The sequence below is a fragment of the Pleurodeles waltl genome, chromosome 7 (genome assembly GCF_031143425.1).
Source record: "Pleurodeles waltl isolate 20211129_DDA chromosome 7, aPleWal1.hap1.20221129, whole genome shotgun sequence".
Lineage (NCBI taxonomy): Eukaryota > Metazoa > Chordata > Amphibia > Caudata > Salamandridae > Pleurodeles > Pleurodeles waltl.
Genome location: NC_090446.1, coordinates 834815969 through 834828997, shown reverse-complemented (window position 1 = coordinate 834828997; position 13029 = coordinate 834815969).

The window sequence follows — 13029 nt, the reverse complement described above, 5'->3', positions numbered from 1 at the left end:
ATATATAACTGTATGGTAGGAAAAAATGGCTGTATCGTCTCACAGTTACTTCACACTTACCTCAGAATCAAATGTACTTTTGTACTTAGGCACATTTGCATGTTTGAAGTTGTAGGCTTGTCTTGAAGAGCCGCACTTCATTGTAAGTGTGCTAACTTATGGATTTTACCTTAGTGTGATGGTTTTAATTGATTGTGCGTGTTTAAATAAGAAATTGAACACAGTTGGATTATGTGTGTGCAGAAAAACATGATTTGGTGAGTGGTAGGAGCAAGTTCACAGAGTAGTTTAAAGAGGATCACCATTTTCAAGAGCCCTGCTCAGTCCCCACAATGAAAGTGGATGAGATATACATTGTACAGCCTGTCCACTAATCTTATCTATCCTAGCCCCATAATTTTCTCACTTTACTGTGTGTTAATGTTTGTCACCCACATTGCCTTGTATTTTAGGGATGACTCACCACGTTCCAGCAGGAAGGGCCAGATGTAGGAAAGGTTTTACGCATCGCAAACAGTGATTTTTGCCGATACGCAAAACCCGCTTTGCGATGCCCATTCCTATTTTGCGAGTCAGTAACCTGGTTACCCACTCGCAAACCGGGAAAGCGAGTCACAAATAGGAAGGGATGCAGATTGCTTTGTGACCGTGAACGCGGTCGCAAAGCAATCGCAGTTACCACCAGTGTCACACTTGTGGTAACCCATTCGCAAAAGGGAAGGGGTCCCCAGAGGACCCCTTCCCCTTTGTGAATGGACTTGAAAACATTTTTTCAGAGCAGGCAGTGGTCCTATGGACCACTGCCTGCTCTGAAAAAATGAAACGGAAACGTTTCATTTTTTTCATTTTGTAATGCATCTCATTTTCCTTTAAGGAAAACGGGCTGCATTACAAAAAAAAAAAAAACTGCTTTATTGAAAAGCAGTCACAGACATGGTGGTCTGCTGTCTCCAGCAGGCCACCATCCCTGTGAGTCCTGCGACTCACAAGGGGGTCGCAAATTGTGATCCACCTCATTAATATTAATGAGGTGGGCCTTTGAGACCCCTTTGCGACTCGCAGATGGTGTCAGGGACACCATCCTGCATCCGGCATTGCGACTCCCAATTTGCGAGTCGCAATGCCGGAGTTTGCTACATCTGACCCGAAGTTCGGTATGAATTTTTACGGTATGGTTGGTACAGGGGAATATCTGTGACTTACTCCAGTTAACTAACAGTGACTTCTGAGTGATCGCGAATTTGATATATTCCTTCATAACCAGGTTGAGACTTTCGCTATGGTTTCTAAGGGTCATGTGATCTGTGTAAAGGATGTGGTAACTGGAGTACTGCAGCTCATAGTCCGAGTAGTGTTGGTGAAGCATTGTGGCTAGCAGCACTAGTGGCAGCACAAAAAGGATTGTCGACCAAGGGCAACTCTGATGCTTGCCTTGTGAAATAGTGATGGGCAAGGAAGAGATCCTGTGAAGACACTCTTATTCCAGAGAATCTAGGTGTATATTTATCATTGTGTTGCATCAACCTTGCTCCATACAAGGAGCACAAAGGCAATGCAACACGAAGGTTTGACTTATCAAGTCATGCAAGGCCTTCTTCATGGCCCTTAGTGGCTTGGTAAATCTAGAATAATGTAAGGCAGTGCAAATCACTTCCTTGCTTTACTCTGCCCCAGGGAGACAGTCCATGGGTGAAGCATGGGTGTTCATAAGTATTCACCCGTGGATTCTGGTGAAGTCCGAGATTTACCTACACCTGTAAACCTGGGAAGGTGTCAAATTGAAACACCTTCACAGGAGAGGCACAACAAGGAAAATATCTTTATTTCTCTTCGTTCTTTTCTCTGACTAGTGTGATGCATTCTGCAACACACTTAGAAAGAGGAAAATGTCTCTGAGGATTGTTTTTGTGCAGGAAGGTGTCCTTCATGCACAAAAACAATCCTAACTCCAATGCCGGACCCCTTGCAAAATGGTGCAAAGGTTCCTGGAAGGAGTGGCTTGAGGAGCCAACACTGCAGAAGTATATTAACGGAACTCCGCTACACCACCTCGTTATCCTGGGGCTATCCATCTTTCCCCTTATCGTGCACAGCGAGCTGACAAGCCAGGCTTCCATTAAACGCCAACAGCACATCCAGATCTGTGATACGGTGCGTGCTGACCTAAGAAACCTGGGGGCCTATACGGTGTGCTGCCTGACTGATATTGAGCATGCTACAGTCTCGCGCTCCAGCAGTACTGTCAGATTTGATTACCATTGCCTGCTGCGATTACAGATGAAACTTCACTGCCCATTGAACGAAGGCAAGGGTATTCGGAGCAGAGCTGCAGCCAGCGAGACAGGCCGGGACTGTGGGTGAGCCGTGGAACTGTTGTCACGCTGTGGTCATTGTGAGCTGCAATATCGCTAAAGGCCCGGAAATCGGATGGAGAGTGGCGACCACTTGAGACTGTGGCCCACTAACACTGAACTGCAAGGGACCTGCGCCCTGCATGGAGAGAAGGCCAGCGGTGCTCGATGTTAACGAGCTCTCGAACAGGGATTCCCCCCCTCTCCTATAGACTGACAGAGCCGCAGGGTAACAAGGCACCCCGTTCCCTCCCTTTTATTTTGGCCCCCCTCACCCCTCTCCTCACTCTCCCACAAAATACTGCCAATCAATGCCACCTGGTGACACGGACAATGCGGAAAACTACAGCCGCTTATGAGAGTGGACCTGTCAGAGTCACCAGATCCTTGGGGTCTGTGCACGTTCCCAACACTTCCACCACAAGACAGCTCCAATACTCTGATTATATTTGTCACAGAGTCTAAGAGAGTCCAAGTGGGGCAAAGGGGATTAGGAAGGGAACAGCTGGGAAGGAGACCTGTAGGAAGCAAAAGGTTAAAACACACAACATCAAAATTACATCTCATGAAAGCAGTACTAGACTATGACTCGAAGCATCATTGTTCTGAAAACATGAACATTCTAAGAATAGACTTAATATGACTAGGCTTCAAGATGACTGGATACCTGTGAGGGAATCATGAAAGGTTAAATGAAAACTTTCAAATTCAAGTACTTTTCTTTGCATGAGAATAAAGAAACAATCTGCATAATTTCTAAACCATCATATGAATCTTTTTTGAGAAAACATATTATGAACACACAACATTACATCTAGAACTCTGGCCTTTTTTGTTCTCTCGAATTGTCAGAAAATGAATTGCGCACATTGCAGATTTTCACATAGATAGTAAGCACCATAGAAGGATTGTGCACCATGAATAACACTACGTACATTCGAGGAATAAATCACACGACTTGTCAACTTGAAATCTTCCAAGTAAATGCCTTAGAGTGGTAGCGCATACTGAACACCGTGATTTCAACAACACAGAAAAACAAATTGTGCGTCTTGCCAATTTCGAGTACCACCATGTAACTGCCAAGGAATGGTAGCGCACAATGAATTAAGCACGAGGAAAGAATCGCGCGTCTTGCCGATTCAAATGCCACCATGTAACTGCCAAGGAATGGTAGCGCACAATGAATAAAATGAATTAAGCACGAGGAAAGAATCAAGCGTCTTGCCGATTCGAATGCCACCATGTAACTGCCAAGGAATGGTAGCGCACAATGAATATCAAGGATTAAATCACAAGAATATGAATCGCGCGTCTTGCCGATTCGAATGCCACCATGTAACTGCCAAGGAATGGTAGCGCACAATGAATATCAAGGGTTAAATGACAAGAATATGAATTGCGCATCTTGCCGATTCGAATGCCACCATGTAACTGCCAAGGAATGATAGCGCACAATGAATATCAAGGGTTAAATCACAAGAATATGAATTGCGTGTCTTGCTGATTCGAATGTCAGCATGCAAATGCCACGAAACGCCCAAACTCAACATTCACACGTGCAAGTGTATAATTGTTTATCATGCAAGAATTGGGCCCAAGAACTCGAGCGTCTTTGAATACGGAGTCGGGGGCCCAGCCCGACCTCCATCTTACCGCCCTGATCTAGGATCACCAAATGAAGTTAAAAGAGGGCGAGGCCTGGAGGGTCAAAGTAGGCCGCCGGAAACAGGAGCTCAGGAAGTTGCTGCTGCTCTGCACCGGGACCTCTGAATAGTGAGCACGTGGAGCTGGGCTGGCTCCCTTTTATAGAGTCTTGGCCCAGTCCACAACAACACCCAGGCATGCTGCAGGGAAAGCTTCTAGAAGGCCCTGGAAAGGGACCACACCCTGACACACTCTGAAAGCCTGCAGCAATACATTGCAAATGAACAGTTTTTATATGCACCTTAAAAATAAGTCTTCAGGATTGAACTCTGCAATGTAAAAAGTTAAACAACAACATATCAGCACAATGCAAAAATTACGTTATCTTGAGAGTGCTTGGTTTTTGCATTCTAGTCGCCCGTAGATCGCGTACTGCCCTGGTGTTGACAGGACCCCAGGATTTGCATTGCTGCTGTTTTGAGGGCCCATGCATGCTGTAATTGATATAATGTTTTGCCAATGGGGGAATGTTCCTGGACTGTGGCCTTGGACTTCTGTGTATGATCCCTGGATCTAGCTATGGTAACAATGCTACCTTCTTGCTACACAGTGGCTAGTGGCTCTTCTGCGCCGTGAACTATTGCCCTGGTGCCACTCTCGGAGATCTTGGCACACCTGCATATTTGCAATATATTGTGATCTAGGTTGTGTGACCTGACATATGCCTGGCTACGTCTTTAGATGGGGGGCAACTGAACTGGATGTGTGGTGGTGTGGACACTCTGCTGGGCGCCCATCCAGTGTGCACTGGAATACGGTCACCCCTGTGATTGTCTTCTGCAAGAGAGAGCATGGCGGGTCTGAACATGGGTCAAAAGCGTGCTGTGGACCTCCAGGCCACCTACCAGTCCCTGACGCCCACGCTGCAGCTACAATCTACTGAGACCAATACTGTACGCTCTAATACACTCAAGGAAAAACTTGATGCCATATTGTTGGCAACGGAAACAAGAAAATCGTTAGAGTCCAAAATAGACACAGTTGCCTCTGATCTCAGCCTTCTTCATGCTGACCATAGAAAACTTGCAGAGAGTGGCAGAAGTGGAGCACACTATTGAAACTCTACAACCTAGAATACATAGGACCTCATTCCGACCCTGCTGGTCCGAAGACTGCCAGAGCCGCGGTGGCAGTCTCATCGCCGACAGGCAAGCGGTGAAGACTGCCACATTATGAGTGTGGGGGCTTGGCCTCTGCCCTGCTTGTACCGCCAGAGCGGTTGGACATCCACGCCAGAGATCAACATCTCCGACCCGGTGGTCCAGTAAAGACCACCAGCAGTATGAGTCGCTTTCCGGTAGGGTTTCCGTGGCGGTAATACCACCATGAAAACCCTGGCAGAAAGGCTACCGGTGACAGGAAATTACTTTCCTGTCACTGGCAGATGACTCCCCCAATCCCCCCTGCAATTTCAATACTACCCCCCTTCTGTACCAGCACCCCCTTCCATACCAGCACCCCTCACCCCTGCCCCATTCCAGAACAGCACCCTCCTCCCTGCATACATGCACACGCACACACACACACACACGTACCCCGCATACACTGATTCATAAACACTTACATAAACGCATTCACTCACAAACATACACACATGCATACACACTTACATTTACACATGTAGATAATACCCACTCACACACGCACACACAACACCCCTACCCTCCAACCTTCCTCCCCTGTTGGATGATCGACTTACCTTATCTGGTGAGGAGGTCGTCTGCCAGAGAACGTGTACAGGCCCTTCCACCCCCGGCACCGCCCTGCCATCGGGACACTGCCAGGCCATAATACAGGCAGTGACCTTTTGGTGGGGCCAGGCTGGTCCAGTGTTGGAACTGCCTCTGCACCTCTGACCCCCAGCACAACTACTGGAGGATTTCGGCCAAAAGTGTGGCAGAAATCCTTCAGTACTGCCTCTGCACCTCCGATCGTCAGCACAACTACTGGAGGATTTCGGCCAAAAGTGTGGCAGAAATCCTTCAGTTCTCGTAATATGGTTGTCGGAAGACATAATATGGCAGTCTTCTAGTGGACTTCTGGTGCCCGTGGCTACGGCAGTCCTAGGAGAAGACAGTCAAAGTCATAATGAGGGCCATAGTCTGGAATCCTCTTTACAAGCATTAACAGACCGTGTGTTCATACTGGAACAGAGGGCGGAAGATGCAGAAGGCAGATCCCGCAGAAATAATATGCAGCTGGTGGGATTGCCAGAGGGTACTGAGGGTCAGGACCCAGTGTGGTATCTGAGAAGAATGGATGTGTATTATTCTTCCCCTAGGCACGCTGTCACATGGACATCCTGCCCTCATGAACTAACAAACCACATCTTGTATTGGGGCAGGAAAGTTGATGACACAGCCGCACGTCTCATCCTTAACCTCCCTCGCCACAAACACATATCCACCCACCTCAGATCCCTACACTGGTTGCCCATCAACAAAAGGATCATTTTCAAAATCCTTGTCCATGCTCACAAAGCCCTCCACAACACTGGACCGGCTTATCTCAACGAACGAGTCAACTTCCACATACCAACTCGACAGCTCCGCAGACCTCGCCCTTGCTACAGTCCCCCACATCAAACGCACCACCTCTGACGGCAGATCCTTCTCCCACCTCAGCGCCAAGACCTGGAACTCCCTCCCCACCAATCTACGCAAGACCCAGGACCTCCTAACCTTCAGAAAGCACCTAAAAACATGGCTTTTTTAGCAGTAACCGGACCTACCCTCCCCTCCCAGCGCCTTGAGACCCTACCGGGTGGGTAGTGCTCTTAAGAAAATATTTGATTGATTGGTTGATTGACTTTAGTATAATTTGGAAAGGAGGCACAAAAAACTGAACTGCTATGTCATCATCTTTTTTGTAATAAGTAAAATATACGATTCACCCAACACATCAATGAGAAATAAATTGAGTTTTTGATCTCACTCTATACAATGAGGGTACTAAAATCATGTCTAGACTCTACAGAAAATCCACTGCATGCAATTCGGTCCTGCATGCACGTATGCATGCATCCATCTATTCAGATTAGTGCTATACCTTTGGGAGAAATTACTAGAGTCAAATTGCAGCAGTGTACACGTATTTATACAAGAATTGGCTGTAGTTGAACAATGTTGGGTACTCAGACCTGGTTCTATCTAAATCCTAAAGTAGGATTTTGAAAACGCCATGGGAATCCCTTTTGACTCATGGGACTAGCAAACGGTCCAAAGATAGATACACGACCATTAGCACCAGGATATAATGCAGAGAGCTCTGTAATACACCACATCGTCACACGCCACTGGCATTTACTGCTATAAGATAAGACATTACACAAATTTGTTAACAGCACACCCCAGATCACATACAGTTGTGGAACTACACTAAGAAATAAGCTTTGTGCTAGTTACTTTGGTTCAAACACACAAGACTAATTTAATAACTGGCTACTCCCCCAACCCATTGGATTCTTTTAATGCACATGCTGTAATGTTTGCTAATTTGCCATGGATAAGCTGATAGACTTTTCATATAATTCTGTACATGTACACCGTATACAGCAGTTCACTGTGTATTGTGCTGTCTGTCAATGTGGTTTGATTTATGTGGGCAGTAATATCTGCCCTCTGAAAGAACGTATCCAGGAACACATCAGATCTATTTGAAATAACCACCCTAACTATCCCTTGGCAACCCACTATAACTCTGTACATGTGGGATCAGAGGTGATTGGCATAAAATTCTATGGTATTACACATAGTACTAATGATGTAAGAGGGGGTGACATGGTTGCCAAACTTAGAAAGAGTGAAGCTTAATGGATCATCAAACTACATGCAGTGGACATGGGTCTCAACATGGACAGAGAATTACATGTGTTTTTGTGAATACATCACACACAACTAGTCTAATGTATTTAAATATATGCTAAAAGCCCAGCTAGGTTGTCAGTGGCAGACACACCTTGCTCAGTGTTGCTCCCTTAAGATGGTCTATAACATTGGTTTATGTACTATTCATGTTTGACTTTTTACATTCACCAACTTATCAGGGGAACCCGCTTGGTGTTGCTCCCTTAAAATGGTGTACAATTGGTTTAGGTACAATTCATGTCTGACTTTTTATATTCACATACTTATCAGGTGAACCTGCTAGAATGTCAGTGGAATGTTATATTCTGTTTACCATCACCTTTGATGACTTATTATACTGTGTTGAATCATGAACAGTTTCGTACTTTTTGGGCGTAAGGATACTCATCAGTACCTTGTATGTAAACATTGCTACTAGGATGAGTCTGTAACATTCTCTGATTGCCATGTTTCTACAGTGTTCTGCCTTATACCCCTCCTTGGATCCTCTTACTATCTGTGTTTCGTGTTCACATTATCGCACATCATGCGCTACTAACTCATCGCACAACCACTTGTGATCCAAACAGCATGTCTAAGCTCTCTGGCCCCATCCTGACCACTACTATGGCCTACCGTCTACTACTAGTCACTCTCACTTGGTATGTCCCACACTATATCTACTGCTTTTGCATTGCTTGGCTTACTGTGCTTTACCATCCTCTATAGGGACAGCTTATCCTCTTTTCACCCACCTTTCTCTGTGCTGCTTTCAGGTTTTTCTTACCCCTATGCCCCTGGGATTTTAATACAGAGCCACTTTCTGTTCTAATTAATGATATTTAGCTATTTCATCCTAATAGGGTTTCACCATACGGTTGTTACACGTTGTAAGATGGCTATACTCTGTGATGCAACTCAGGACTAATCTTTTTGTGGCGGTTCATTACTGTTCTTTAAATGTGTAAAGATGGCTGCCTCATCACTCAACCTTTACTTTGGCTAGTTGTGTCCTTTTTCTATTCCCACTGGACATTTAAGCGTTTTGTGTGGCATCCACACACTCTTTGGACACCACAGTTGGACTGTTTCTATAGACACTGAAGGTAAGCAGACTTCGAGGTGCTCGTCTATTAGTAACCTCTTTTTTGCTGAAGTTCATTTCTGTTCTTGAAACGTTTAAAGATGGCAACCACATCCCTTGAGCTGTCCTCTGGATTTTTGTGTCCTTCTTCTATTCCCACAGGGCGTATAAGCTCTCCATGTGGCATCCACATACTCTTTGGACACCACAATTGGACTTTTTCTGCAGATACTGAAGGTAAGCTGACTTGGAATTGCTTGCATAATAGTTTCATGTTTAATATATAATATAGCAGTCACCTTTTCCGATGCACATATTATATTTCCCCCTCTGTTGCGGTGTGTTTTCTTCTATCTTTTTGTAGTTTTAACTGTTTCTTTAGTAAGATACTAATGGCCTTTTCTACCAGAACGCATAGTCGGTGACTTACCATGCTTTAATGTTTCTCATACTCACAAGCATTCTTACCGATTAGGTACTGTGGGTGGTGCCCATTAGACCTCTCACTTGCTGAGTTTACTGCTACCTTTAGCTCTTCAGGTAAGCTTTGTTGCTCGCATAGCCTTCCCACCCCATACTGGTGGTTGGAATTTATTTCTCCAACTTGGTACTAAACATACTTGGCTGTTTCTTAATAATATGAGCTTTGCGAGGGATTTTGGTGTTGTTTTTAAGTCCTCTCACTTCCTGAGAAACTGCTGTTTTCCCGTTTTCAGCGCTTCAGTGATGTCCATTCCACTGTTTGCTCAACGTTCAATCCTGCATTCACAGGGTGAACTTTTGTCCACAACATGGTCATTAAAGCTTTGATGCTCACACACTTTCCCACTACATACTGGAAGTTGGGATTAATCTCTGCAACCTGGGCACTTTTTGCCCTTTTATTAACATTGTTTAGCACCAGGCCCCTTTTCTTGCATGTGACCATCACTTATGTCTTGCTTAAGCTCTTCCTTTTTCTGTCTTCCCTCTAGGTTCTAGACTTACCATGGTCTGTGCTGCACCATGGACTACCTTTTGTCTTGCCTCATGAATAAGTGACAGATCTCTTATCCACCTTTTGTTACACTTTGTAATATTAAGGTGAGTTTATATATTACCTCTCATTTATGCCCTGCCCTTTCGCTACTGACTGTTTCCACATGTTTTGCTGTAGACACTGCAGTGCCCACACTTAAGGGCACAATGTTGCTTTTTTTACTCAGACTTCACTTACCTAACTAGGTATGGCATTTTATGATGTATTCTTGACTTTTTTTGTCTTGTTGGCTTGCAACATTACTCGGAAACCTTCTTAATAACCACCACCACCCTCTATGAGTTACTTTAGTCGACTAACTCTACTGACTTTGGTTTGGGCAGAACAAGCCCATCTTTGTATTTTCTATTTCACCTGACATCAAATGGGTTGAATCGCACTTCTATTTGTTTAGCATGCATAATTCTGCTTTCTGTTTTCACACTTCTCACTGGTCTCACTTCCTGTAACTAATTGTTTTGTGTGTTTTACAGCCACTTAAACCCATTTTTTGTGTATAGGAGTGCTCTACCATCTGCCCCCTTATTTGGATGGACGCACACCAAATTACAACTTCCACACTTGGGATCTCTATTCTATCATCCTCAATATCTGTGTATTAAATTTGGCAAACATATTTCTGCATTTTACAGCCTTGAATAAGTCACGAGTTGTGACAAAACATGTGTTGGTGTCATGCAGCGGGCTTCTGCAGCATCTCCTGCTTGGGCCGCGGTCCATTTTCCGGATCGCGGGGCCTGCCGCGGCCGTTTTTTCTGGCCGCTCTCTGTTTCTTTTACCGCAAAATGCACAGCACGGGTGTTGTCGTGGGGTGCCTGTGCCCCTCCCTCGGTCCTTTTACTTACCTGGTGCCCCATTCTAGGGACTTCTCCTCTTCTTTCTTCTTTCTGGAGAAGCCATGATTTCCCTTTCCCAGCATACCATTTTCCTTCACCTTCCCTGCATGCATCAGTTCCCCTTTCTACAATGGTGTCTTTTCCTAGGTTGTTCTATAGCACCTTTCCCAATCCAAGATGGCAGTCCTACTTCTTCCTGCATGTCACTTCCTGTTAATGGGTATATAAGGGGATAGATTCTTCTTATCTTTGTGTTGCAACACTTCTCCTATGGTGGTAACGCTCCGGCTGGTTTTCTCTTTGACTCCAGTTTTTGATCCTGTTTTTTCTTCTGCCTTTCCAGTGAAATTCCAGACATGAAAGTTCTGATTTCCTTTTGTCCTCTTTTCTGTTCCAGGGAGTTCCTGTCTAGAGGTTTTTTCCCTTTGGGGTTTTCCTCTGGGACTCCTTCTGGAGGCCACGGGCTGTGGTGGCGTACTACTGTCAGCAGCACTGTGGCTGCCGGAAGGGGTCGCTCCTACCTCGGCCAGAGTAGGACTTGCAAGAACCGAGGCCGCACGCCATCCCCATCTGATCTGGGCAGTAAGCCAAAGATGAATCGTGACAGATTGCAATGTCCAAAACTCCAGTTTTTGTCCAAGATCAAATATGGAACAAACAAGCCAAACATTGCTCCTGACTATCCAACAACAAGTCCAGGAACTACAACAGTTACGAACTGAAAATGTGGCTCTACAACAAGCCTTGGTCTCCAGGACCACTGATGTTCCCACCATCTCTGCCAGTACACCTTGTTTCTCTGGGGATCCTAACAAGTTGCAAGAATTCCTTGATGCCCTGACAGTTTACTGTGCATTTAGACCTTCACAATTTGTGAAAGACAAGACTAAGGTCGGATACCTGATCAGTGCCCTGTCTGGTCCAGCCATAGGCCTGGGCCACTCCTCTGGTAACCTCCGATGATTCCCGTTTGTCTAATTTTCCAGCCTTTGTAGCTGCCTTTAAGCATATGTTTGAGCGTCCTGGACTTGAATCCTCGGCAGAAGAAGCCTTATGCGACATCCAACAAGGAAGTCAGAATGTCTTACAATATATCACAAGGTTTAGACAATTGGCAGCTGAAACCTCTTGGGTAGAACGTACCCTTGTTACCCTTTTTTGGACAGGTCTTCAGGATGAAATAAAATACAAATTACTGCATTCAGCTAGAGTGGAGGACCTCAAGGGTTTGATGGACTTGACTCTCTCCATAGGATATTGTTTTAACGAACATAGGATGGAGAAGAAAAATAACCCTATACCATCACATTCAGGAACCTCATGTGCCATTCCTCATCATTCTGGAAAGACCTGTTTTGAATCTAAAGGAGCTACCGAGGAGGAACCTATGCAAATTGATATGGCCCGTGGACCATTATCGACTAGTGAGCGTGAATCTAGACGATGGAAAGGACTATGGGGGTCATTACAACACTGGCGGTCTTTGACCGCCAGGGTTGTTTTGATGGAAGCACCGCCAACAGGCTGGCAGTGCTTCCTGGGGAAATACGACTGCGGCGGAAGCGCTGCGGTCGCACTGCCGGGATCGGTGGTTTACTGCCACTTTAGTCCCGGCGGTTTAAATCCCCCACGGCATCGCTGCTTGTAGCGCTGCCCAGGGGGTTACGAGTCTTCCTCCCACCAGCCTTTTCATGGCGGTTTGAACCGCCATGAAAAGGCTGGCGGAAAGGGGAGTTGCGGGGCCCCTGGGGGCCCATGCACTGCCCATGCCACTGGCATGGGCAGTGAAGGGGCCCCCTGCCATGGCCCCATGCAGCTTTTCACTGTCTGCACAGCAGACAGTGAAAAGCGCAACGGGTGCAACTGCACCCATCGCACAGCCGCAACACTGCCGGCTCCAGGTTTCCACCCGCCAGCTCAGCGGGGATCTCCAAATAGGCCCGGCGGAAGTGCAGCCGCATTGGCGGCCGCCCGGCGGTTTCAACTTGGGGGGCGGCGGTCGCCGCCCGCCATGGTTGAAATGAGGGCCTATGTCTTTATTGTGGTGCTTCTGGTCATCTAATCCGTACCTGTCCCATTTATCTGTCAAAGCCTCTGGGAAATGCCAACTCCCGTCCTCTGTGAGAAGGGAGAGGGCGGGATGTTCTGAGATACCTTCCATTTGTTC